The sequence below is a fragment of the Cervus elaphus genome, chromosome 9 (assembly GCF_910594005.1).
Source record: "Cervus elaphus chromosome 9, mCerEla1.1, whole genome shotgun sequence".
NCBI classification, from domain to species: Eukaryota; Metazoa; Chordata; class Mammalia; order Artiodactyla; family Cervidae; genus Cervus; species Cervus elaphus.
The window spans coordinates 67,945,473-67,971,697 of record NC_057823.1 but is presented as its reverse complement, the minus strand read 5'-3'; the positions used below and the strand labels follow the sequence as shown (position 1 = coordinate 67,971,697).

Genomic DNA, 26,225 nt, shown 5'->3' with positions numbered 1-26,225 from the left:
AGTAAGAAGACCTGATCTACATTTTTAAAGAAAATCTAACTTCTGGGTTTTTTAAATAAAGTATTATGAAGCTGAATGAATAGCCATAGAAAGTCCAGTTGGGAGCCCAAAGCCCAAACCCAGATAAGAAATAAAGATGGCTGGCATGTTTGACAGCACTAGGTGGACAGCAATGGGCAGATTTAGGATATATACTTTAGAGCTAGAGTGGCTTGACTGGCTAAGGGATCACATTTTATATTGGCAAGAAGATTTAGCTTTTTCAGTGGAGTTTCCTTTAAAACTCACTGAGTAATTTAAAAAGCCAAGTGACCAAGAAATATCTTACTTGCATTCCTTAATACTAGACGAACCAAACAAATAAAAAATCAATGTCCAAATAATGCCCATTGTGTGAACAGGCAAATTATTGCACCACCCTGACATGTTTCTAGTAACCTGAACATTCTCCTGTCTTTTCTATCATTCCACCTTAAGATCTGAGCATTTTGTTAATAAAGCACAGGGAACACAGAGTTTAATGCAAAGACCCCTGTAGTCCAAGCAGTTGTTTGACAATCAAAATGTTAATTCTCAATACATTAGAGAACATCAACAGGATGGTATAACGCAGTGCACCATCTACCCACTGAGCATGTTCTCGCCTTTCCTCTATTTTTAAGTCTGGAACACCTAATTCACAGGAGCAAAGAGATGAAGTCATTGTTTGGGAACCTTTCCCCTTGCTGCTTAGCTGCTAATGAATTCTGCAAACTTTCTAAGACTGGAGGAGGCTGGTTTTTCTTTTCTGTTCTTTATTACCTCATTCCCCAAGTTGATTCTTCCTCTTTTTTTTTCCACAGAAGTGCAAGCATCATCACAAATGGCTGGAACCGGAATCACATGGTCTACAAGAGGTCTTTCTTGGTGCAATAGGGATCAAACTCTAATCAGGCTTTTATGGATGAAATACTTGTCGGGTTTCAAAAAAAATTGAGTTTGACACTGTGCCTGACACAGTGCTGAAGAAATGAAGGAAGAAACTGTCTTTATGTTAATGGCCATGAACCTGAAGCTGAGCTAGCACCTCTCCTACAGGTGGCCTGGTTGGTTTTTAATCCATACTGCAAGTCTAGAGCAGGTATTGTCCTCTCACTGTTACAGATAAGGAAACTGAGGCTTAAGGAAGTCAGGCAATGTGACAACTGTAGGTTAGTACTGCAACTCAAACTGAATTTCTAACAACTCCAAAGCCTGTACATTTTCACTTCATTGGCTCCCCTCCACACAGCATAAAATTAGAGTGATCCACATTCTGAAAATTTGTGTTCAAGTCTTCAGTCAACCACTCACCAGTTCAGGAACCCTGGACTAAATCATCCAATTTCCCAAGGCCTCAGCATCACCCCCATTACGGGATTTGCAGAGGGTAATGAAAAGGAAGTATTCTATAAACTGTAAACTTATGACAAATCATTATAAATTTTAGAAAATAAAATTCAAACTACAAAATTATGGTGCATCTATATAAAATTAATGGAATTTAAGTTCCCTATTGGCACCACACCTCTTAAATATTTTCTCAAGGATTTAATAATATAAAGACTTTAATAATGGAAGATTTTTTTAATGATTATATCCACCAATACCTTCTAACTTTTATCTACGATCATACTAATGACAATAATAAGAGTTTCTCACATTTATTGAGTGCCTAGCTTTTGCCAGATTCTGTTTTAGGTAGCAACTTATTAATTCTCAAAACAACCCTGAGGAGGTAGGCATTACTGCGGTCCCCATTTTATGGCTGAGGGAACAGCGCGTGGAAAGATGAGGTGACTAGCCAGGTGAAGGTCAGGATGGGAAACCAGAGCACCCTCCTCAGCACTCCATGTATTTAATTACTATACAGGACTATGGGCTTATCCAGGACTGCAGGCTTCCCAGGTGGCATTACTGGTAATGTAGGAGACATAAGAGACTTGGGTTCTATCCCTGGGTCGGGAAGATCCCCTAGAGTAGGAAACGGCAACTCACTCCAGTATTCTTGCCTAGAGAATCCCATGGATAGCGGACCCTGGCGGGCTACAGTCCACGAGGTTGCAGAGAGTTGGACACAACTGAGCAAGTAACACTTTCATGCAGGACTATAGCCCATAATGAAACTCAGTACTCAAATAACCTATCCTTCTTTTTTCAGAAAGGTATCGGGATGCCTATCTCTGATGAATATTAAAATACTTCCAGGCGAGTTTAGCAGAGTGGAAATATTCAAGATTAACACTCCAGCAGGCAGCATATCACTGACTTTCCATAGCAGCTTAAGCCCTTCCTAATCTAACTTTTCATCAGGTCCTGGTGACTCATGACAGGTTAATGATTTTCTTCCCCCTAAGAGTTTCTCTCTTTCAGTCTGTTCCAGCTGTCCTGATGTAGTAATCTGGGATTAGAACAGGAACATCAAATATGAATTTGCTGCTGAAGGGTTCTGAACTCCCAGGAGGAAAGGGTTAGCTACAGACAAACTAGTAATAATGACACCATCAGGAACAAAGAGCCAGGCTATGCTTTTTCTGGCATAGAGAAGCCAGTGTTTACAGCATCGCTTTCTTTTTTAAAAATTTATGATGAGAGAGAATGTGAGCTAGTTACCAGAAATGATTCTGCCTCTCCTTCAGGCAGCTGATAGTTTTGTCCAGAGTCCTGTACTAACGTGCAACTGTGTCCCAGTGGAGCTGCATCATATGCCACTCAGCTCGTGGACTGATTCCCTAACTTTGGAAAAAGTAGAGACAGATGGTCAAGAAGCTTGGAAGTGACAGTTACTCAGTTATTAAGCAGAACCTCAGCAAAAAAAGACAACTTCCTCTCTATACGAACTTTCCAAAGCAAAATGCATTCATGGATTTGATTAAGCAAGGTTGAGATTTAGGCCGATTAATAGTAAATATCTACTATGTGCCAGTCCCTAAGCTAGATTAGCATTCCTATATATTATCTTACTTTTAAGAACAAATAAAAATATTCATGTGCAGCCATGTTACAGAGACTCAATATTCAAACATATGGAGAAAACCCTACAATTGAGCAGAAACATCTTATAATTCTTCACCCATTCTTACTCAATGCTAGGGTTTATCCAAACAACTGCCTACAGATTTTTCTTTCATTCCATCATTTAATCTGGTTCAGTATTTCTCAAACCTCAGTGTGCAAAATAATCACTGTACAGAGTTATAGACACCAAATCTTATTCACTGCACTTCATGGTCAATTTCAGGACATTTCAAGGGTATTTTCAGGGCCTTTGTGTAAACTTGAGCAAGGCTGAAGGTTGAATCCAACATGGACATGCCTGGCTGAGAGGGCAATGGGGACTGAAACCCGGCCCGCGTCCTACTGGTTAGTTGATTCACCTGAAAAGAAAAGGTGCCTTTTTACAATTCATTTGTCCAGACAGACAGATCATTTTAGGAATGACTGTAGAATTTACATATTTAGATATAAGTCAACTGTTCATTTTTATACATTTTCTCTTTGGAATATATGCTTCGGGCTCCTACTTAATCATCTCTGTATTTCCAGAATCTTGTTTAGTGCCTATAAGAAAACAGATTCTTTCTCACTAAAGGATTGTAACTGTATAATGATATTTAAGTAAATTTTAGAAAATCTTAGCCTATATCCAATGTTAGTGCTAATATGAGTTGTATGTCAAGTATGTAGCAATAATCATATAACCCTCACATAATCTCTATTAATGGGCGTTACCATTATTATTTTATGCCCTCTTACCTTAGCAAGTTTATGTATTTATTCTACATATTTAAGTAACATTAATATATTTAATAGCATTATTAATAAAATATAGTACAATCTTGCTTTTCTTCTGAAACACTAAACAAAAAACACTGTTTCTTATCATTATATGTTATTTTGAAACATACTTTTTATACTGTGAAAAATAAATATCTTATCATGTTAAAGTCGTGTTCTAAATGTATTAAAAAGCATTTTCCTATGGCTGGACCTTTAGACACTTTCTAATTATTGTCACTGTAAACAAAAAATTTTCATTGACTGTTCTAATATATAATCCTTTGCCTTAATCTCTGGTCATTAACTTAGAATTGATTTCTAAATGCAAGGGAAAAAATGTTAAAGAGAATGAATTTTTAAAAACTCAAGATACAAATATTTTCTTAAAATTTACCATGTATGTTTTCTCCTGCTTCAAAGTGACAGGTTTGGTTTTCAGGTATGTGATGAGTAGTTTACTTAGAGTTGTTGTATTGCTTTTCCTGGCTTTTGCTTTAGAATGATATTTCTTTTTACTATCACTACCATTGCCATTAAAAGCTAAGATTTATCAGTTACTCACTATGAGGTTCAGCAATCACCGACTCGATGGACATGGGTTTGAGTGAACTCTGGGAGTTGGTGATGGACAGGGAGGCCTGGCGTGCTGTGGTTCATGGGGTTGCAAAGAGTCAGACACAACTGAGCAACTGAACTGAACTGAACTGATCCCATTTAAACTGTACAACAAGCTATGGAGCCAGTATGGATGTTAACCCCATTTGGTCAATGACGTACAAATGTTAAGAATAAAGCCCTGTTCCATTTGTTATAAAAGATGTGATCCTGACCACTCAACCAGTTACCTTTTAGTAGAGGAAACTCTCAAGTAGTGGTTATTAGAAATAAAAAAATTATAAGGCCAGTATAACTATAACCCTTTCATCTGGATGGCAATTTCTAGATCACAAAGGCACATTCACATACATTATTTTAATTGATCACCAAATCACTTCTATTCATCCTTGGAGAGATCTTTCTTTCCATTATTGCCTGTTTGCAAAAGGGCTCAAGTGGTAAAGAACCTGTATACAATGCAGGAGACACAAGAAACGTGAGTTTGATCCGTGGTAGGGAAAATCCCCTGGAGGAGGAAATGTCAACTTGCTCCAGTATTCTTGCCTGGAGAATCCCATAGACAGAGAAGCCTGGTGGGCTACAGTCTATGGGGTCACAAAGAGTCAGATACGACTGAGCATGCACACATGCACACAGTAGATGAAGAGCCAAACCAAAGAAAACAAAAGCAAAGTAGTATTTCTTATGGATTTATGGGAAAAACTGTTACTCATGAGCAACTGGCAAAAGAAGAGAACTTCAATTATAACCTGACCTTTCAAACAGCAGTGCTGAAAATGTTTGAACGAGCACATGACCCAGGGACTAGAAAACCATCTGATGCTGCTCATCCTCACAGGCATGGTGCTTGGGCATTCTGGTCTTGCTCAAAATAACAACCAAACCCATCCACTCACAAATTCCTCTAAGTGAAATCAACACAGGCTATAGCTGCATGACTATAATTCTACACTTTAAAATACAGTTCAGGTAAGGAAAAGCTTACATTGTCTTTATCAGTTATAATTCTGATAGCGGCACTCTGAACAAAATGAGAAGTCATGAGTATCACTGGCATATTGGTATCTTCTCTTTCAAAGGTCTTCTACCTGTTCCCCATGGACACTGAGATCTTGGTGCTTTTCATAGAACCTAGTTCTGCAGATGTTGTCTGATGGATAAAATCATGAACTCTCAGGATTCCTAGGCTCAAATCCTGGTTCTGCCTTGAACGAACTGTATAAAAAAGGAAGTAACTAAGTCTCTATGCCCAGCATCCTCATCTGTCAAGTGGGGATTATAAAGGTACAGATTTTGCAGGGTTGTTATGAGGATTAAGTGATTTAATTCATGGGAAAGCACACAGTAAGTGTTATTCTTGTACCATTATTATTATTACCTTCTATGAACAGCCACTTTTCACATGACACATTCCTATACCTCCAGCTGTCAAGAGACAGGATGGTTAATACACTGAAATCCTGCTAAACTTACAGTAGCCAATTGCTTTTAGCACATTACCCCTGGGTTATTGGGTTATTTCCTTTTGGGGAGAGGACTACTGAATATTGAAAAGCTGAAATACAAGGAAATTTAAAGATAAGATTTCAGGATGTACATATATATATGTGTGTGTGTGTGTGTGTGTATATATATATATAGAAAGAGAGAGAGGGAGGTGGGGAGAGAAGGAGGAGGAAGGGAGGAGAGAGATTAGATAGGCAGACCAATGGATGGATGGATAGATAAAGAAAACACGTCTTTAAGGTTTCTCAAGCCACATTTAAGATTTTAGAATATTCAAGCTAAAAAGAACTTTGAAAATACACAGTCTATTCTTCTGATTTTACATGTGGAAAAACTGAACCCCGGAGGGATAGAGTTACTCCCAAATAACCCAGTAGCTGTGACTATAATCCAATTTCATGACTCTCAGTCTAGTTCTCTTTCCACCATATCATGTTATTCTTTCTCATGTCCACAATTTACAGAACATTCTTGAAAAAAATGTATAAAAGTGGAATCTACAAAATAACAATGAACTACCCTCTTTTCTAAAATACGTTAGAAGTAGTAAAAAAAAGATAGATAGCTTTGATCTTGGCATGCTCCTCTTCAAATATCTCCATTCCCAAAGCAAGGAGTCAAAAATTCCTAAGCCACACCTCTCCCTCTTCCCATCTAGGACTCTCACAGCCTTGACCTTATCATTAGAGGTGTCCAGCTTAAACTACATTTTGTCCCTTCCTTTCACTACTCCTCTTCACACCTGTTGCCTTGACCTGTCTCCTGCCTCTTCATTTCTTCTTGGAATATCCCCTTCCCAATCCTGAGGTCTGCCTACTGGAATCTTGTTAATATTTTGAGATAATCTGTGCACCCCCATAAAACAATCTCTATCCCCACACATGTAAATAAAATTAAATCGTTTTCCAGTAGAGAATTTTCTCCTAATCCCACAACTTATTGTTATTTGTGTACATATCTCCCCCAATATATTGAAAGTTTGTTAAAGGCTAGATCATAACCTGGTTCAGTTTTGAATCCTTCCTAGCAATCGACATGTCTTTATAAAGTGTCCACTAAACTGAATAAGGAAAAAGATAGTCTATGCATCTGCTTCTTTAGAAAGTCTGCAGTGAAATTTTCCTAACAGTGTCTCTATTCTAAAACATCTTTGTTTTATGCTAACTTATGATCTGAATGTCAATTATAGGCTATTTTTACGTACATGCATCTCCTACTGTAAAATAAAAGTTAATGCTCATTCCTCTGAGTTGCTTCAGCAACCAGAAGAGTGAGAAGCCACCCAAAAGTGAACCTGTTGTTGTTAAGTCACTCGGTCGTGTCCAACTATTTGTGACTCTATGGACTGCAGCACACCAGGCTTCCCTGTCCTTCACCATCTATTGGAACTTGTTCAAACAATGTCCATTGAATCAGTCATGCCATTCAACCATCTCATCCTCTGTCATCCCCTTCTCTTTCTACCTTTAATGTTTCCCAGCATCAAGGTCTTTTTTAATGATTCGGCTCTTCACAATAGGCAACCAAAGCATTGGAGCTTCAGCATCAGTCCTTTCAACGAATATTCAGGGTGGATTTGCTTTAGGATTGACTGGTTTATCTCCTTGTAGTCCAAGGGACTCTCAAGAGTCTTCTCCAACACCACAGTTCAAAAGCATCAATTCTTCAGTGTTCAGCCTTCTTTAGGGTTCAACTCTCCCATCCATACATGACTACTGGAAAAACCATAGCTTTGACTAGACAGACCTTTGTCAGCAAAGTAATGTCTCTACTTTTTAAAATGCTGTCTAGGTTGGTCATAGCTTTTCTTCCAAGGAGCAAGTGTCTTTTAAGTTCGTGGCTGCAGTCACCATAAGCTGTGATTTTGCAGCCCAAGAAAACCGTCTGTCACTGTTTCCATTGTTTTCCCATCTATTTGCCATGAAGTGATGCAGTTGGATGCCATGATCTTTGGTTTTTGAATGCTGAGTTTTAAGATAGCTTTTTCACTCTCATCTTTCACTTTCATCCAGCAGCTTTATAGTTCCTCATCACTTTCTGCCATAGGGGTGGTGTCATCTGCATTTCTGAGGTTATTGATACTTTTCCTGGCAATCTTGATTCCAGCTTGTGCTTCATCCAGTCCAGCATTTTGCATGATGTACTCTGCATATAAGTTAAATAAGCAGAGTGACAATATCATACTCCTTTCATACTCCTTTCCCAATTTTGAACCAGTCCATTGTTCCATGTTTGATTCTAATTGTTGCTCTTGACCTGCATACAGGCTTCACAGGAGGCAGGTAAGGTGGTCTGGTATTACCATCTCTTGAAGAATTTTCCACAGATTGTTGTAATCCACACAGTCAAAGGCTTCAGTGTAGTCAATGAAGCAGAAATAGATGTTTTTCTGGAATTCTCTTGCTTTTTCTATGATCAAGCAGATGTTGGCGATTTGATTTCTAGTTCTTCTGCCTTTTCTAAATCCAGCTTGTACATCTGTAAGTTCTTGGTTCACGGGCTATTGAAGCCTAGCTTGGAGAATTTGGGGCATTACTTTGCTAGTGTGTGACATAGGTGCAATTGTGGTAGTTTGAGCATTCTTTGGCATTGCCCTTCTTTGGGATTAGAATGAAAGCTGATCTTTTCCAGTCCCGTGACCACTACTGAGTTTTCCAAATTTGCTAGCATATTGAGTGTAGCACTTTCACAGCATCATCTTTTAGGACTTGAAACAGCTCAGCTGGAATTCCGTCATTCCACTAGCTTTGTTTGTAATGATGCTTCCTAAGGCCCACTTGACTTCACACTCCGATTCCTGGCTCCAGGTGAGTGATCACACATCATGGTTATCTCAGTCATTAAGATCTTTCTTGTATACTTCTTCTGTGTATTCTTGCCACTTCTTAATATTTTCTGCTTCTGTTAGGTCCATACCATTTCTGCCCTTTATTGTGCTCAACTTTACAAGAAATGTTCTCTTCATATCTCTGACTTTGGTGAAGAGATCTTTAGACTGTCCCATTCTATTGTTTTCCTTGATTTCTTTTCATTGTTCACTTAAGAAGGCTTTTTTTTTTATCTCTCCTTGCTATTCTTTGGAACTCCACGTTCAAATGGGTATATCTTTCCTTATCTCCTTTGCCTTACACTTCTTTTCTCTTCTATTTGTAAGCCCTCCCCAGACAACCATTTTCCCTTTTTGCATTTCTTTTTCTTGGGGATGATTTTGATCACTGCCTCCTGTACAATGTCACAAACCTCCATCCATAATTCTTCAGGCCCTCTGTCTATCAGATCTAATCACTTGAAGCTATTTGTCACTTCCACTGTATAATCATAAGGGATTTGATTTAGGTCATACCTGAATGGTCTAGTGGTTTTCCCTACTTTCTTCAGTTTATGTATGAATTTTGCAATAAGGAGTTCATGATCTGAGCCACAGTCAGCTCCCAGTCTTATTTTTGCTAACTGATAGACCTTTTCCATCTTCGACTGCAAAGAATAAAGTCAATCTGATTTCAGTGTCGACCATCTGGTGATATCCATGTGTAGAGACATCTCTTGTGTTGATGGAAGAGGGTGTTTGCTATAAATTGTGCATTCTCTTGGCAAAACTCCATTAGGCTTTGCCCTGATTCATTTTGTTCTCCAAGGCCAAACTTGCCTGTTACTCTAGGTATCTCTTGACTTCCTACTTTTGCATCCAGGTCCCTATGATGAAACGGACATTGTTTTTTGGTGTTAGTTCTAGAAGGTCTTGTAGGTCTTTATAGAACCATTCAACTTCAGCTTCTTCAGTATTAGTGGTTGGGGCATAGATTTGGATTACTGTGATATTAAATGGTTTGCCTCGGAAATGAACAGAGATCATTCTGCTGTTTTGGAGACTGCCTCTAAGTAGTGTGTTTTGGACTCTCTTGTTGACTATGAGGGCTACTCCATTTCTTCTAAGGGATTCTTAGCCACAGTAGTTGATATAAGGGTCTTCTGAATTAAATTTGTCCATTCCAGTCCATTTTAGTTCACTGATTCCTAAAATGTCAATGTTCATTCTTGCCATTTCCTGTTTGACCACTTCCAATTTACCTTGATACATAGACCTAACATTCTAGGTCCATTATTCCTATGCAATATTTTTCTTTACAGCATCAGACTTTACTTTTACCACCAGAAACATCCACAACTAGGTGTTGCTTCTGCTTTGGCTCAGCCTTTTCATTCCTTTTGGAGTTATTTCTCTGCTCTTCTCCAGTAGCATACTGGGCACATAACAAACTGGGGAGTTCATCTTTCAGTGTCATATCTTTTTTCCTTTTCATACTGTTCATAGGGTTCTCAAGGCAAGAATGCTGAAGTGGTTTGCTATTCCCTTCTCCAGGGGACCACGTTTTGTCAGAATTCTCCACCATGACTCCTCCGTCTTGGGTGGCCCTACACAGCATGGGTCATACTTTCATTGAGTTAGATCCATCTTGTGTTAGTTAGATCCAAGGTTGTGATCCATGTGACCAGTTTGTTTAGTTTTCTGTGATTGTGGTTTTCATTCTGTCTGCCTCTGATGAATGAGGATAAGAGGTTCGTAGAAGCTTCCTGGTGGGAGAGACTGGCTATGGATAAAACTGGCTCTTGCTCTGGTGGGCAGGGCCATGCTCAGTAAATCTTTAATCCAAGTTTAAAGTGAACCTGCTAATAGCTAATTCAATCAGACATACACTTTAGCATATGTAGCTATTTTGTATGTATTAAGATATGCTCAGACTTCATCTGGGAAGAACAAAATGTTCTCCTGTTTTGCTCTTAAGCTAATAATTTCCCTTGGCCCTACATAAAATCTCAAGTTATTTAAATAATTCTTATATTTGGAAAGAAAATTGTTCATGAGCTGAAAATCCAAATGACAGAAATACATAATTTACATGAATGACAATAAAAATAATCGTCAAACAAATTAAGAAAATGATCATCTTCCCAAGGAAGAAAACTCTAATTAATATGAAAGTGTCCTTTTAAACTTACAAAATTAACAAAAACATTTCTAATGATTAAATCTACTTTTGGCATATATATGAGAAAAACAGTTGCAAATACATTGCAAGTGGCAGAGTAAAGCTGGTAGAATCCTTTTAAAATCAGAATGGCAAAAAGCAAGAACTCTAAAGTTGTTCTAACCCTCAGATCCAATATATCTATTTTTGTGGATATGTATTCTAAAAATAGTTGAAGGAAAAATAATATATGTACAGCAGTATTTATTGCAGCATTGAAAAGAATAAACAGGAAGCAATCTAAATATGCAACATAAACCAATGATTTAGTAAATTGCAACAGATCATCATGATGGAATTTCATACTGCTAAATTATTGTGACAATATAGAAATAAAGCAAATGTTTATGGTGTACAGTTAAATGAGAAATGCAAAATACAAAATGCTATATATAGTAATATTCCAACAATGCAAAATATACATATGTAGTGAAATTTGGAGAGCAATATATAAAAATGAAAACAGTTGTGTAGTAGTTGTGTTCCAGCAGCAGTCTAAAAAGGGATTTACTTTTTAAGGTGCAAATCCTCAAAACTTCTTAAAAGTTAAATACTTACTACCAAAGCTATTTTTACACCAACCATTTCCTTACAAATTTCTCAGTGATTTTCCTCCATTACCTTATAAGCTAAACTAACACACTAACATACTTTGAAGAAAAGTTATAACCAACATAGACAGCAGAGACATTAAAAAGCAGAGACATTACTTTGCCAACAAGGGTTTGTCTAGTCAAGGCTATGGATATGAGTTTGAGTAAACTCCGGGAGTTAGTGATGGACACCGAGGCCTGGCATGCTACAGTCCATGGGGTCACGAAGGGTCGGACCTGACTGAGTGACTGAACTGAACTGAACATGCTTACTGGAACATGCATATAACTTATGCAACCACTGAAAGTATAATTAAGTCACGGCCTTGCCTGGTCCCAAAAAACTCATAACCTCTTACGTCTTCAACATTTTGCACAAAAACTCATCTCCTCCAGGAAGCTCTCCTTCAGTGATTTTCACAGGCTCATGTATTCACTGTTGGTTCAATAACTAATTATTTCCAGTAGTTAATATATCATGTTCTGAGCATGCTTCAATTGTTAGGTTATGTGTGTTTTTAGCTTTATAAACAATTTCAAATTCTCAGAAGAAAAGACCAGTCATCTTTTTTGTTGTTGCTTTCTCTCATCATAACCAAAACCAGTACCAAGGTTTTCACACAGGGCTTACTCAGTAAATTTGCTCAATGGTTTGAATCCTAAAGTTTCTAACTTCAGAATTTCTAGACAGTTTGCTTCTACATACAACTACCAATAACACATTTTCTCTGATACATTAAATCTGCCTACATTTGGTTTCTATTTTTGCTTCTCAGATTTTATTTGCTGCCAGTTTTCACTCATTACTAACATAATTGTGACAACCGGAAGAAATGGTTCAAATTAATCTGTTTTTACAATGTATCATGTATACAGTTTTATGCATTATCCAACTAATATTCTAGATAGACTCCATGGATGTTAACTTTATGTTGAGAGCAACAAATGTGTTTCAACTTCACCAATGTGAATTATAACTTTCTCTATGAACTACCTTAAAGGATACCTAACAAACAGGCAAAAATAGATAAAGAGCAAAAATGACAAAGATCATACCAATCTAAAGAGTAAGAGAACATGGAAACTTATACATTAATATATAGTCTAGTTAAAGTATGATTTGAGCCAGTGGATAATAACATCAACATGTTGAAAATTAAAAATAAGTGAGATAAGTAATTACGGCATGTGTACTAATACAAAATTAAGACTAATGAAACAAACAACACTATAATCTAAGAAATGTGTCAAAGTTATTAACATAGTAGAATGTTTACTCAAAATCATAGAGGATTATATATATGAGTTAATGAGTCATAAGAAATAATCATTGATTGTTTTATCTACTCTCTAGGAAATACTGACTGATTTGAAAACTTTTGGTTATTCTATTTTCTTATAATTAAAATATACACACAAAACCATTTAGTTTTGACTTTTGCTGAAGTTCTTTCTAAAAGAGCTAGTAGCATTTACCATATTAGTAACTACAGTCAATGAGGTTTAGTTTATGGCTGATGATTTAAGATCTTAAAGATATACTGGACATTATTTTGTATAGTAAGTAGACATTCATTTTCAAATATTGGTATCAGGGCCTACCCTGATCCTTCCAAATTAAATAGAGTATGCCCTCCTATGTTCCCATATATTTCATTATTTATCATTCATTCAATTATCCAAACAATAATTCAGTTGAGTTTAGTCACTCAGTCGTGTCTGACTCTTTGCGACCCCATGGACTGCAGCACGCCAGGCCTCCCTGTCCATCACCAACTCCTGGAGTTTACTCAAATTCATGTCCATTGAGCCAGTGATGCCATCCAACCATCTCATCCTCTGTTGTCCCCTTCTCCTCCCGCCTTCAGTCTTTCCCAGTGTCAGGGTTTTCTCCAATTAGTCAGTTCTTCACATCAAGTGGCCAAAGTATTACCAAGTGTCATTTATGGGCCAGGCAGTGTGTTGAATTTGACTCAAGCTCTACCCCTATTCCCATGAAGCCTAGAGGGAAATGGGAAATTGAAATTAAGCAACATTTACAAAAGCAATCAATTATATTGCAGATACACGATAGGAAAGGAAAACACAGGGAGTGATGAGAATGTATAATAAGAGGTAGAAATCCCATCTCAGAGGATGCCAAAGAAGGCATCCTTGGAGAAGTGAGAATTTAAGGTAAATAAGTGGGGGCTAGCCAGACAAATGAGAGATAGAAGGACATTTCTGGGAATAGATCAAACAGGAAAACTAAAATGGAGAGGATCTTGACATGTATAAGGCAATGTTAGAACCAAGAGCAGTGTGGCTGCCATGTCTAGTATAAATAGAACAGGATGTAGCTGGAAACTATAAAGGGGAAGAAGGCACTCAGCCCAAAGTCCGGATGAAGACTTTGTGCTTTCATCCAAGAATGATGGTAGCGATTAACTGGCCATGTAGATGCGTGTCTCTAAATATTAGACAGTGTTTATAATTCCAGTCCCAAGATCTTGGGGAGCACCTGACACCCAGTGCTTAATGCTTCTTAGATGACCAACTGAATAAATCATTCCTCCTCTCTCCAAAGAATAAAGAGATTCTGAGTTATTGAGGACTCTAATTCAATGGGAAGAGAAGAGGGAAGATTTCAGTCACTACTTTTTACTACCTTTCAATTTATGGTATTTAAAATACATATATACACTGCAACTGGGGCTTCCGCAGTGGCTCAGTGGTAAAGTATCCGCCTGCAATTCAGGAGATCCAGGTTCAATCCCTGGGTCGCGAAGATCCCTTGGAGGAGGGGATGGCAACCCACTCCAGTATTCTTGCCTGGAGAATTCCATGGACAGAGGAGTCTGGCAGGTTACAGTCCATAGGGTCGTAAAGAGTCAGACACAACTTAGCAACTGAGCATGCACACACACAACTGATGTCCAAAGGAGCATATTAAGAGGCTCCCAGACAAGCAGACTGCTCTGTAATCAAACAGTCCAACCAGGGCAAGATTCCAACAAAATCTCCCTGGAAAGCTATCAAATCACTGGCAAATGTTTTGAGAAAACCAACAAGCCATCAGAAGAATCTGAACAGGGTGCCAACTTAACACAAAAAAACTCTAGAAGAAAAGCATTGTCTTCCAACAGTACCCTGGGAGTGTGATGAGATGCAATGAAATTTAGGGCTTCGATTAGGACCTGCTCCCAGGATGTTCTGATCAGGGGGTATTTTGTTTCCATTCTCTAGCCAGTCCTTTGCTCTTAGCTGAATTCAGGCGTGCAGACCTTTTCTTTCCAAGCATGCAAACAAAAGCCTCTTGCAGTTTCAAATGCACTGCCCTCTCCATTGCAGTCCACTTGGTAGTTTGTCTTTCTTTCTTTATTTTTTGAATACGAGCTTTGATCATCTCACTCCCCTGTTCCACCTTCAGTGGCTCACCATTGCCAGGAGAATAAAATAAAAACTTCCAAGGTTGCCACATAATGTCCTACCTTCCACATGCCCAACATGCTGGCCTAACCTCTTCTCACTTACACTCCACACACTCACTGTGATCAAGCCAATGTTTTCTTATTAGATGCAATGACAAAGACAACCAGTTTCATACATTCCTTTTTCCTTCTGTCTGTTCTTTTTTTTTTTAACTTCACCATCAATTATCTCTATAACTACCACCAAGATACCTAAAGACACGGGAGTTCTGAGTCTAAAAACCAGCTTCCAGCTCTCTCACTGAAGATGTTACTTTCCCACACGAAGTACAACTGTGATGATGCCTGGTTTGGTCCCAGAATGGCTGCACAACTGAAACCCCAGTAATGGAACTCCGTAAAGACAATTAACTTTATGAAATTAAAGACATCCTGGGAGAACCAGTTAAAAATGTAGATTTCTGAGTATGCTCCCAAATATTGTGATGAAACAGCCTGATGAAGCCTGGGAATCTGGATATATAATGACCATCACACCTGGTTCTGATTTAAATAGTCCAAAGACGATACTTTGAGAAACACTGGTCTGCAGTGTTGAGTGGACACCCTATGTTTCAAACAAGCTCCTCTTCTACTTAATTATATATCTCTATGAACATGCTGAAAGCAGAAATTCAGCTGCATACCTGTTTTCGGTGAGTGGGAATTTTTTGAGGACATTGAGAATAACAAGAACATTAGAGTATAGCTCTATGGTGCTTTACTTGGTTTTACATGGTCTGAGGATGCTCATCTCCAACATAATATTTTCAATAAGAAATCATCATGGGGAGGTCAGACTGACATTGGAACAGTACTCTGAACAATACACCATGGATTAGTACTTATTTCTTGGCCCAATTTATTCTCTAAGGAACAAGCTTCTGCATAAGAATCCAGGTTTATCCCACACATATCTTTTTTAAGTGTCTTTCAATATTCACGGATGGAACTGGGCGCTAGTTTTAAAAACCCAACACTGTTTGGTACTGTGAAATAGACATCTTATGTCACTACTTTTAAATATGATGACTACATCCAGCATCAGTTAAATGACAAATAGGAAAGAGCATTTTTGGAAAACATGATTTATTGATAATTCCTTGGGACCTGTAATCTAGCATTGAATGGAGTTTATCAGTGAAAAGCAGGCATTAAAGGAAAATTACTCAGAGAAAACCTCTCTGCCCCTAAAAGCACCAGTGATATTTTTAAGCCAAATCATTTTATCTGCTCTTCACTGCAAATGTTTTCAGACATCTACTTTTCATCAGGTTAATGTTTCCCACTGAAACATTTCTGATGGATATTAGCAATATCTGGTTCTTCATTTCATCTTTGTTTAACTTAGGAAGGTTAACTGTAACTGTGTTAAAGGCAACTAACAGAACTGATATGACAGTCAAAGGAAGATACCTATGCTATTATGAAATAAATTAATATAAAATAAAATTCCATCTATAACCCTTTAAGTTTTCTAAAAAAAAAAATCGATTTGACATTTGTTAAGAAGAGGAAAAATAACACTGAAATAACATATACAAACATCTAAAAGCAGAATATCTTACAAAATTTTTACTTTTACTTTTAAAGAGAAAGACAAAAGTCCAAATTATTAAAAGGTATTTGCTTCTGCATAGAAATAAAGAAACTTGAGGAGAGACCATGTGATTAAAAAAATGAATAAAAGTACAAAAACACAAAGTTAGTATAAAGCAACATTAAAATTTATAATGGCTATTTTACTAGAGATTGTACAATCTTAAATTAACATCACCATTAACTTTAGTGAAAATAAAAACATCAAAGTATATGCATTCTTTGTTAATTGCATCTAATAAAAGTGATAACTGTGGATAAACAATTGTTATGGCAATAAATGGCCAACATTTAAGCCAATCTGGAAGAAAAAGATGAGAAGAGAATTTGAGCACTGAACAATGTGGCTCACTTTATTATACCCTTTCATTATATATAAAAGCCAACTGAGTCTCAAAAATGCCCACTGACTTGCCAGGATCACACAATGCAGAAAGTCTTTCCTCAGATGACCATTGTACTATGCTTATTTGCTCAGTCATGTTCGACTCTGCAACCCCATGGACAGGAGCCCGCCAGGCTCCTCTGTCCTTTGGGATTCTCTAGGCAAGAATACTGGAGTGAGTTTCCATGCCCTCCTCCAGGGGATCTTCCCAACCCAGGGATCAAACCCAAGTCTCCCACATTGCAGGCAGATTGTTTACCATCTGAGTCACCAGGGAAGCCCAAGAATACTGGAATGGGTAGCCTATCCCCACTCCAGAGGATCTTCCTGACCCAGGAATTGAACCGGGGTCTCCTGGTGGACTCTCTACCAGATGAGCTACCAGGGAAGCCTCAAATGACCATTACCGAGTGATATTTTCATATAAAGTCTTTAGGAATTAAAGCATTCAGGACAATGCTTTCGTGAAATCATCATCACTACCTATTTATGCACACTTGATATTTATTCAGGGCCCAAAATTTTCATTCATTTCTTCAACACCTTGTTTATGCTCCACAACATGCTTATCCCTCCTGGATATGCTGGACCCCTTTCTCCACCTTCCTTCTTCCTCTCATCACTTTTTTTTCCCTCCCTACCTCCATTTCTTTGTCCCCTCTCACTCCTCACTCTTTCTTTCTCCTTGTCTGTCAATCCAGAACTCACAACATACCTTCAGGCACTGGGAAGATTAGAATATCAGCAACACTGTTCAATTACTCCAAGAATCAGCGATATTAAGACCCTTCTGAAAAAGACTGGCGATAAACCTCGAAGTTTAGCCAGAAATATCTCCAAACAAATTGGCTCCCTAATTAGCCCATTATATCGATGATCTCTTCTTTCATCTTAGTAATTTTAAGCACATAACCAGGATAGGTTCTGCCCTTCTCCTGTCAGAGATAAGAGTATGCTAGACTCTGATGCTGGGAAAGACTGAAGGCAAAAGGAGAAAAGGGCAGCAGAGGATGAGACGGTTGGATGGCATCACTGACTCCATGGGTATGAATTTGAGCAAAGTCTGGGAGACAGTGAAAGACAGGGAGGCCTGGAGTGCTACAGTTGAAGGGGTTGCAAAGAGTCAGACACAACTGAGCAACTGAACAACAACAAGAGACTAAAGGACTGTGCTCCCTCAAAATTCATATGTTGGACTTAATCCCTAATGTGATGGCATTAGGAAGTGGCGTCTATGGGAAGTGATTAGGTCAATGATGAGGGTGGAGCCCTCACGAATGAGATTAGCACTCTCATAAAAGAGACCCCAGAGGGCTCCCTCATCCCTTCTGCCACTAAAGACACAGCAGGAAGACAGCAATCTAGGAACCAGCAGCAGACCCTCACAGATACCAACCAGGCCAGCACTTTCACCTTTAAGTTCCCAGCCTCTAGGACAGTGTGAAATAAATGTTTATTGCTTATAAGTCACCCACCCTATACTACTCTATTATAGCAGCTGGAACAGCCTAAAATACAATGACATGGAGAAAAATGCTTTAATATGGTTGTTTTCTAGTGTAACCACTTTAATTATAAAATGTATCACATCATTTCTGGCAGCAATCTATGCATTTAGATTGGGAGAGAAGGGGAGAGACCATCCACCTCGGCTCCTAGCCTTGTGCCTGGCTGGCTCTCAGAAACAGTTCAGAGACTTGAAGTTAATTGGCCAATTACCAGCTATACTGAGTAACTGAGTTCTACAATGCATTTAAGGCTGTGTTCAGGTCATGTAGGTCATTAGGTACTGACTGGCAGTACCTAATGTAATAAAAATGTGTAGTTAACTAGAGCATAAAGAAATTTAGAAGCAGAAGGTTTCAGAGTTGGTAAAGTTGGCTCTATGATGCCATCAAGGAATCTAATCTATCTCTTAATAAGTATGTAACTTTAGCAAATACATGATTTCTGCTACTCTCCAGTGTCTTACGAGAACAATAACAGAATTGGAAAGTGCTCAATAAATTTGTCTATCATCATAATCACTGCTTTAAACATGTCTATTTTATGGAAGATTTTACTTGCTCAAGAGTTCGAACAAAATCAAAATGATAACCCATTGGCTAAACAATCTCTCACATTTCTTTCATTTTCAAGTAGATGTCACTGTTTTTAATCTATTTCTCATAAATAGGGCAGATTGCCCAGCATCACCCAATCTCCACTGGATTTCCTTCAACAGGAAGAAAATACAGGATAGAAAAATTACTTGGTAGCCACCTATGCAGACTGCACGTTCTTCCCAACAACAGTGTAGGTGCCTCCATCTGCCTCCCATCATTCATCTTCCTCTCCACTTCGCCAAGAGTGGTGGGTGCAAAGTTTTAATGAGAACAAAATGCAACCAGATTGATTTACTGTCCAGCACCTGTTTATGATACACAAGCACCTTTTAAAATAGCATTCTGGTGGGTGTTGCTTTTCAATGGTCAGAAATAACAGGATTTGGAAATAAATGAAAAAATTTTAAATGCCAAAAACAAGCCAAAAAAAAAGGGATAAATCACAGATTCAAGATGCCAATTGTTAGCTCTCATTGTGAATAGAAAAAATTCAAGCCCACAGAATACGCAGCCTGATTGTAAACAAGTCAGGGAGACAAAATGATAAAGGCAGGACAGAGACCTCAGAAATCCTAAAACAGGTCTCAGTCACCAAAAGCACGCTCATTTCACCCAAAGATGATTTCTTACCAGGTTGTTGACCTAACAATTTCAATTAATATATACCCAAAGAGCCAACTTACTACTGCTACTATGAAGTACTATTTGTATCTCTTATAATAAATGCAGTTTCTTTTCCTACATATCTATCTTTGGCACATGACACACTCTCCATTTCAACCACAAGATAAGCCTAACGAGAAGAATATGACTATACCGCTTTCATTAAAAGGATCTCTTGGAATGGCATGCGGTATTCTATATGCTCAGAAATAACATCTTCCACTATAAACAAAAATGACAAATAGACAATAACTTGCTCCCTCTAAGAATACACCAAATTGTTTGTATCATATAACAATGGAAACTTACTTTTGCACAAAAATGTATGAAATGACCAAGACATAGGTTATGGACTGCACTCAGTTCAGTTCACTCACTCAGTCATGACCCATTCTTTGTGACCCCATGGAATGCAGCATGCCAGGCCTCCCTGTCCATCACCAACTCCTGGAGCTTGCTCAAACTCGTGTCCATTGAGTCGGTGATGCCATCCAACCATCTCATCCTCTTCTGTCCCCTTCTCCTGCCTTCAATCTTTCCCACCATCAGGGTCTTTTCCAATAAGTCAATGCTTCCCATCAGGTAGCCAAAGTACTGTAGCTTCAGCTTCAACATCAGTCCTTCCAATGAATATTCAGCACTGATTTCCTTTAAGACTGACTGGTTTGATCTCCTTGCAGTCCAAGGGACTCTCAAGAGTCTTCTCCAGCACCACAGTTCAAAAGTATCAATTCTTCAGCACTCAGTTTTCTTTATAGCCCAAATCTTACATCCATACATGACTACTGGAAAAACCGCAGCTTTGACTGGATGGACCTTTATCGGCAAAGTAAAATGTCTCTGTTTTTTTAATATGCTCTCTAGGTTGGTCATAGCTTTTCTTCCAAGGAACAAGCATCTTTTAATTTCATGGTTGCAGTCACCATATGCAGTGATTTTGGAGCCCAAGAAAATAAAGTCTGTCACTCTTTCCATTGTTTCTCCATTTTCCAAGGAGTGATGGGACCAGATGCCATAATCTTAGTTTTTTGAATGCTGAGTTTTAAGCCAGCTTTTTCACTCTCCTCTTTCACTTTTATCAAGAAGGCTCTTTAGCTCCTCTTCACTTTCTGCCATAGGGTGGTGTCATCTGCATATCTGAAGTTATTGATATTTCTCCCAGCAATCTTGATTCCAGCCTGTGTTACATCCAGCCCGGCATTTTGCCTGATGCACTCTACATGTAAGTTAAATAAACAGGGTGACAATATACAGCCTTGACGTACTCCTTTCCCAATTTGGAACCAGTCTGTTGTTTCATGTCTGGTTCTAAGTGTTGCTTCTTGACCTGCATACAGATTTCTCAGGAGGCAGGTAAGGTGGTCTGGTAGTCCCATCTCTTGAAGAATTTTTCGCAGCTTGTTATAATCTACACAGTTAAAGGTTTTTGGTGTAATCAATAAAGCAGAAGTATGTGTATTTCTGGAACTCACTTGCTTTTTTTTATGATGGAATGCACTAGGAAAAATAATCTAAGAATTTTTGGAGGAAGTGTTTTATAAAATTTATGGCTTTATTTCAAGCAATGAATCATAGCTCTATCACAAGAAATACAATTCCCGGCCAGTTTGGCATTTCGGGTTTGTTTTAATTTTTATACACACAGCCTACTGACTGGTCTACTATTCAAGCATATTAACCACAAACTGGAGCATTCAAATGCAAGTGAATCCCAGCTTTTTTCCTAGAAAGTTCATAGAACCTACTGGAGATGGCCTCTGCCTTCAAGGAGCTTATTCTCCTATTGTGGTAATAAAAATCAACTATAATGGAAATAGTGATTCCAAACACAATTTCTTGTGTGCTGATATATACAATATGCAGTACAGGTTTTACTTTAACAAAGATTTAAATATACACAATAGAACAAAATTAAAAGAGCTAAACTACAAGGACCAGTGGGCTAGTGAGAGGAACTCAGTCAGGGAAGGCTGTTGTTCTTCATTCTAATAAATCTCTGTCAGAAAAGAAGAAACATCTCCAGGGACATTTCTTTCCTACACTTAAAATAACCTTCACAGGGAGGGGGGATCGGGATGGGGAATACGTGTAACTCTATGGCTGACTCATATCAATGTATGACAAAACCCACTGAAATGTTGTGAAGTAATTAGCCTCCAACTAATAAAAAAAAAAATAACCTTCACAAACCAACCATTGTTATTTGCGTATAGAATGTATCTATGTGCTATGCACCTGTTATTATTTATCCATCTACTTGCTCATTCACTACTACAATCTCAAACCTGACCTAGTCTGTGCCCTAGAGGTTAATCTAGCCCTGAATATTCAGAACCTTTATTAATAAACACTTCCTTGCTAATTATTCTATGTTCTGAATTACAAGACCCTGTTTTTATGGTAATCACATGACCCATAAGTCATACAACAGCAAAATGTTTTGTAGAAGAGGTACTGACCTAAAAACCACAGGGTTTCTATTCCTTCACTGCTGTCTTTTTTGATACAACATGTATATATCGAGCAATTTTAATAATCATTACTCCCCGATAGTCTGCTCATGAAAAGAACCAACATTTTTCTTACTATACCCAAATATCATAATAGATAAATACATGTATGTTACACACATATATATTGAAATGAACAAGTATGATATATAAGAAATGAAGATAAAAATCATATTCTTAACCATCCCTGTCTCAATATATTAAATAGCAATTCACATAAAAGAAAAAAAAAATATGTCTGGCACTGTTAAGCCAACAAGTCTACATGAAAAATCTAAAGTCTAAGAAAGAGTTCTATTTGCAGTGAAAATATATATACATTTTTTAAATCACATAAATGTCTTAAAACTCTACCACTCCAAGGATGTGTTTGTCAGTATGTATAGTTGAGACATCAATGGAAAGATCTGATTCGTTTAAGCGCTGCTGAATAGCGATGCTGGTCCCCATCTCTGCTGTCACAGCCTCTGATCAGGTCCTCACCATCTGTCTGGCACAGCCAAAGCACCAACCCTGATACGGTCTACCTCCCATGCCTACCCAACCTGGTTTGTTTCCGACTTGGCACAAGGTTCTGGAGAACACCCCGCTTCAGGTTTGCCTTTCAAAAAAAAAAAAAAAATCCTGTCATTCTCCTACTGCAAAAATCCCTACCCATTTTCTGTTGCTCACAGGAGACTGGGTACTCCACAAATGGTAACTGAAGTTCTTTGCTATCTGGCCCCACACTCATCTGCTCATTCTCTGCAGCAGCATCCTCCCAGCCCATGTTCCCACCCTAAGTGACTCACTCCCCCACACAGAACACCTTGTGGCTTTCACAGAGCATTTCCTCTGTATCAGGGGCTCTAAGCCAGAGTCTTTGTGTTCTCCAGAGGCTATTTCAAAATGACTGGAGACACTTCTGTCACAAATGAGGGCTGAGCTACTAGGTATGGCCTCTAGTGGGAAAGGGGGCAGGGATGTTGTTCAACCCTGTTCTATCCAGGAAGCCATCTCTCCATCTGACCTGCTCCCCTATCCCTCAGAGTCCAGCTCAGAAGTTTCTTCTTCCTTAAAACAGCTCCTGATTTTCTAGACTGTCAGTCACTCCCTCCCTTTCTTCCTTCCACATTCTCCTCAGACTATACTTCAACCTCCACAACCAACAAATCTCTATTAAGTGTTTGCATCCTCCCTAAACTGTGAACTCCAATAAGCCAAATCTTCTTCTCTATGCCCCTTGATTTGCTCATGGCAGATACTCTTCAAATGGTAAATGACCATACATTCTTTATCACAATTTTCTATTCTTCCCTCTAGAAATCTTCACTGTTCAATAAAGTAGGTGTTATTCATGTTCAGATTAGTTTTTTAATTGAAAACTCTGTTCTTTAGTTGTACTACCCCATAGCAGAAGCTCAATAGACTCATGTAGCTACTAGCTACTCCTCTGAACAGTACAGAAACTTCTGCTGGGCAGCAGAGCATCTAGATGATCGACTCCATGAGAGTCAAGGATCCTATCTGGGTTCATTACTATGCTTGCTCCACAGTGGTTGTTCCATATGTCTCTGTGCGAATGAATGAGGCACAGAGATCCAGGGTGTTCTCGTTTCAATCCAGTCTATCTGTTGCACTTGTGCTTAGCTGCTGAGTAGTGTCAGACTCTTTGTGACCCCATGGACTGTAGCTGGCCAGGCTCCTCTGTCCATGGGGATTCTCTAGGCTAGAATACTGGAGGGGGTTGCCATGCTCTCCTCCACCTTCCCAATCCAGGGATCGAATCCGCATTGCAGGCAGATTCCTTAACCCTCTGAGTCACCAGGGAAGCCCTAAACAAGAAATGAAAGCACAGCTAAGGCAGGGACTTGCAGAAAACCCGTTTTGCTATTGGTTAGCACAGATGGCTCTCAGTCCTGAGTATATGTAAAGTGAGTAATGAATAAACTCCAGGGTACTGGGAGAAACAGTAGGGTCACATGCCAGGAATTAACAAGTGAGAGTTGCACAACTGAAGTCTATCCTGAATGGCTTCCTAGAACTGCTGAGCCCTGAACACCAGCAACCACAGCAAGAAAGGCATCCTGATGATACAATTATAATGCATAACTCAAATCTCAAGGGGAGATTCAAAACCCAGAGAGACAAGGGGGACACTAACAGGGAATCCTCAGTATATACTGGCTAGGGACACGGGATTAAGAGTCAGACAGATTTGGGCTCCTGTTTCTCCTCTGTCACTTTCTAATAGGGAAATGTGGACAAGTTAGTTGAGCCCTTTGAGCTTCAGTTTCCTTATGTACAAAACGCAAACAATAGCATTATCTTCCTTATTATTTTATTGTAGGAAAATAACTGAGACACAGTGTGTACACCTTCAAAACAGAGACTGATATGTAACAAGCACTGAAAAATATTGCTATTTTCATAATTATCAAAGGCATTATAAAATCTTAAGGACAGAGGAGACCAAAGAACAAGTCCAAGCTCAATCCTATTTTCTGTTTTCACCGAGTTCTTTATCGTCCCTAAAATATCCCCGCCAAGGGTTGTCTCATCTCTGTTGTTGTTTTTCAGTCACTAAGTCGTGTCTGACTCTTGGGTAACCCCATGGACTGTGGCCCACCAGGCTCCTCTGTCCTTGGGATTTCCCAGGAAAGAATACTGGAATGGGTAGCCATTTCCTTTTCCAGGGGATCTTCCCAACCCAAGGATTGAACCTGTGTCTTCTGCACTGGCAGACAGATTATTTACCATTGAACCACCAGGGAAGCCTCTAGGTGGCATTATTTAATAACCATAGCTGCTCCGTAAGGCAGCTCTTTCCATTTCAGATGACCTGTAACATACAGTCACCATGTTTCTCCACGGGGCACCACTGTCATTTGGATGCGGTAGTTCTTTATCATATTGGGCTACTTCATGTTTATAGGACATGGAGCATCTACCTCTGGCCCTCTAGATTCCAGCAGCACACACAATCCCTGATAACTATGGAAACATACAAGCAAATGCACTCATGTATTTCCCATGTTCCTTACAGGGAACCTGATTTAAAAAAAAAAAAAATTGCCCAAACAGATCTTCCTCCTGGATTTGAGAAAAAAATATAAACAGGGACATTCAAATGGAGATTTCAAGTGTTCCAAGGGCTATATGGAAGAGTTTGCCTGCTACCTCACATATCCATTTCCCATTCCTTCCTGCCTCTGCTCTGCATCTCATGGAATTACAACTCCCAAGATCCTTTGTCAACTGCCTTCCAGGTGGGTTCATCCAATGAGAGGCACTAGAATGTGGGAGAAGAGGAGAAGGCAGAGTATTTACTCCTCACTTATTCTGCCTTGGGCAATATCTCCTCTCTGGCAGAGGTCCTTCACGAATCCAAGAGCCCTTTTCTCCATAGTCCCACTCCTGCCAGGGCAGCCCTGCTCAGGGTTTCATAGCTGTCTGAAGACTCCAGCTTAGGGGCTGTGATGATATCCCCTTCTCTTGTTGTCTCTTCAAGCTTTTATTAATCCCTGGGGGGTTTCATACCTGAGTTGCTCTGTCAGCTTTTGCATCACCTATACAATAAATTTTCTGTATCATCAAATTCCTTCTCTTGAAAAATACTGAACAGGTTCTGTTTTCATGACTGGACACTGACAAACACAAACAGGGAGATGATGTTTTTTCCTATCTTCATCTTGGATGAATGACTTAGAGTTGCTAGAAGAAAGGATTACTTTTTCACCACTGGCAGTGGCTTAAGTCACCTCATGCAGTAACTTTTGAGGCAATATGAATTGTTTCACCTTTTCTTTCCTAAGCATATAAGTTTAGAAGCTGAAGTTTAGAAGCTGTCAAAGCTGAAACTAGTTTTCCCCATGGACATGCTTTTCTCTACGGAAAAATACACCATTCTCCCAAAGGAGACTAATTTTCCTTAGAAAATGTCTATGAGGAATAGAAAGTGGAGGCTGGATTCAAAGGGCCAGCATGTTCACT

At 38.8% G+C, this 26,225-nt stretch overlaps 1 protein-coding gene across 1 annotated transcript in view; it reads right to left on the bottom strand.

Annotated features, from left to right (window-relative positions):
• LOC122700810 (serine/arginine repetitive matrix protein 2-like) overlaps positions 1–26,225 on the bottom strand; it is a 157,103-nt gene that overhangs the window by 47,989 nt on the left and 82,889 nt on the right. The gene's annotated exons all lie outside the window — the stretch shown is intronic.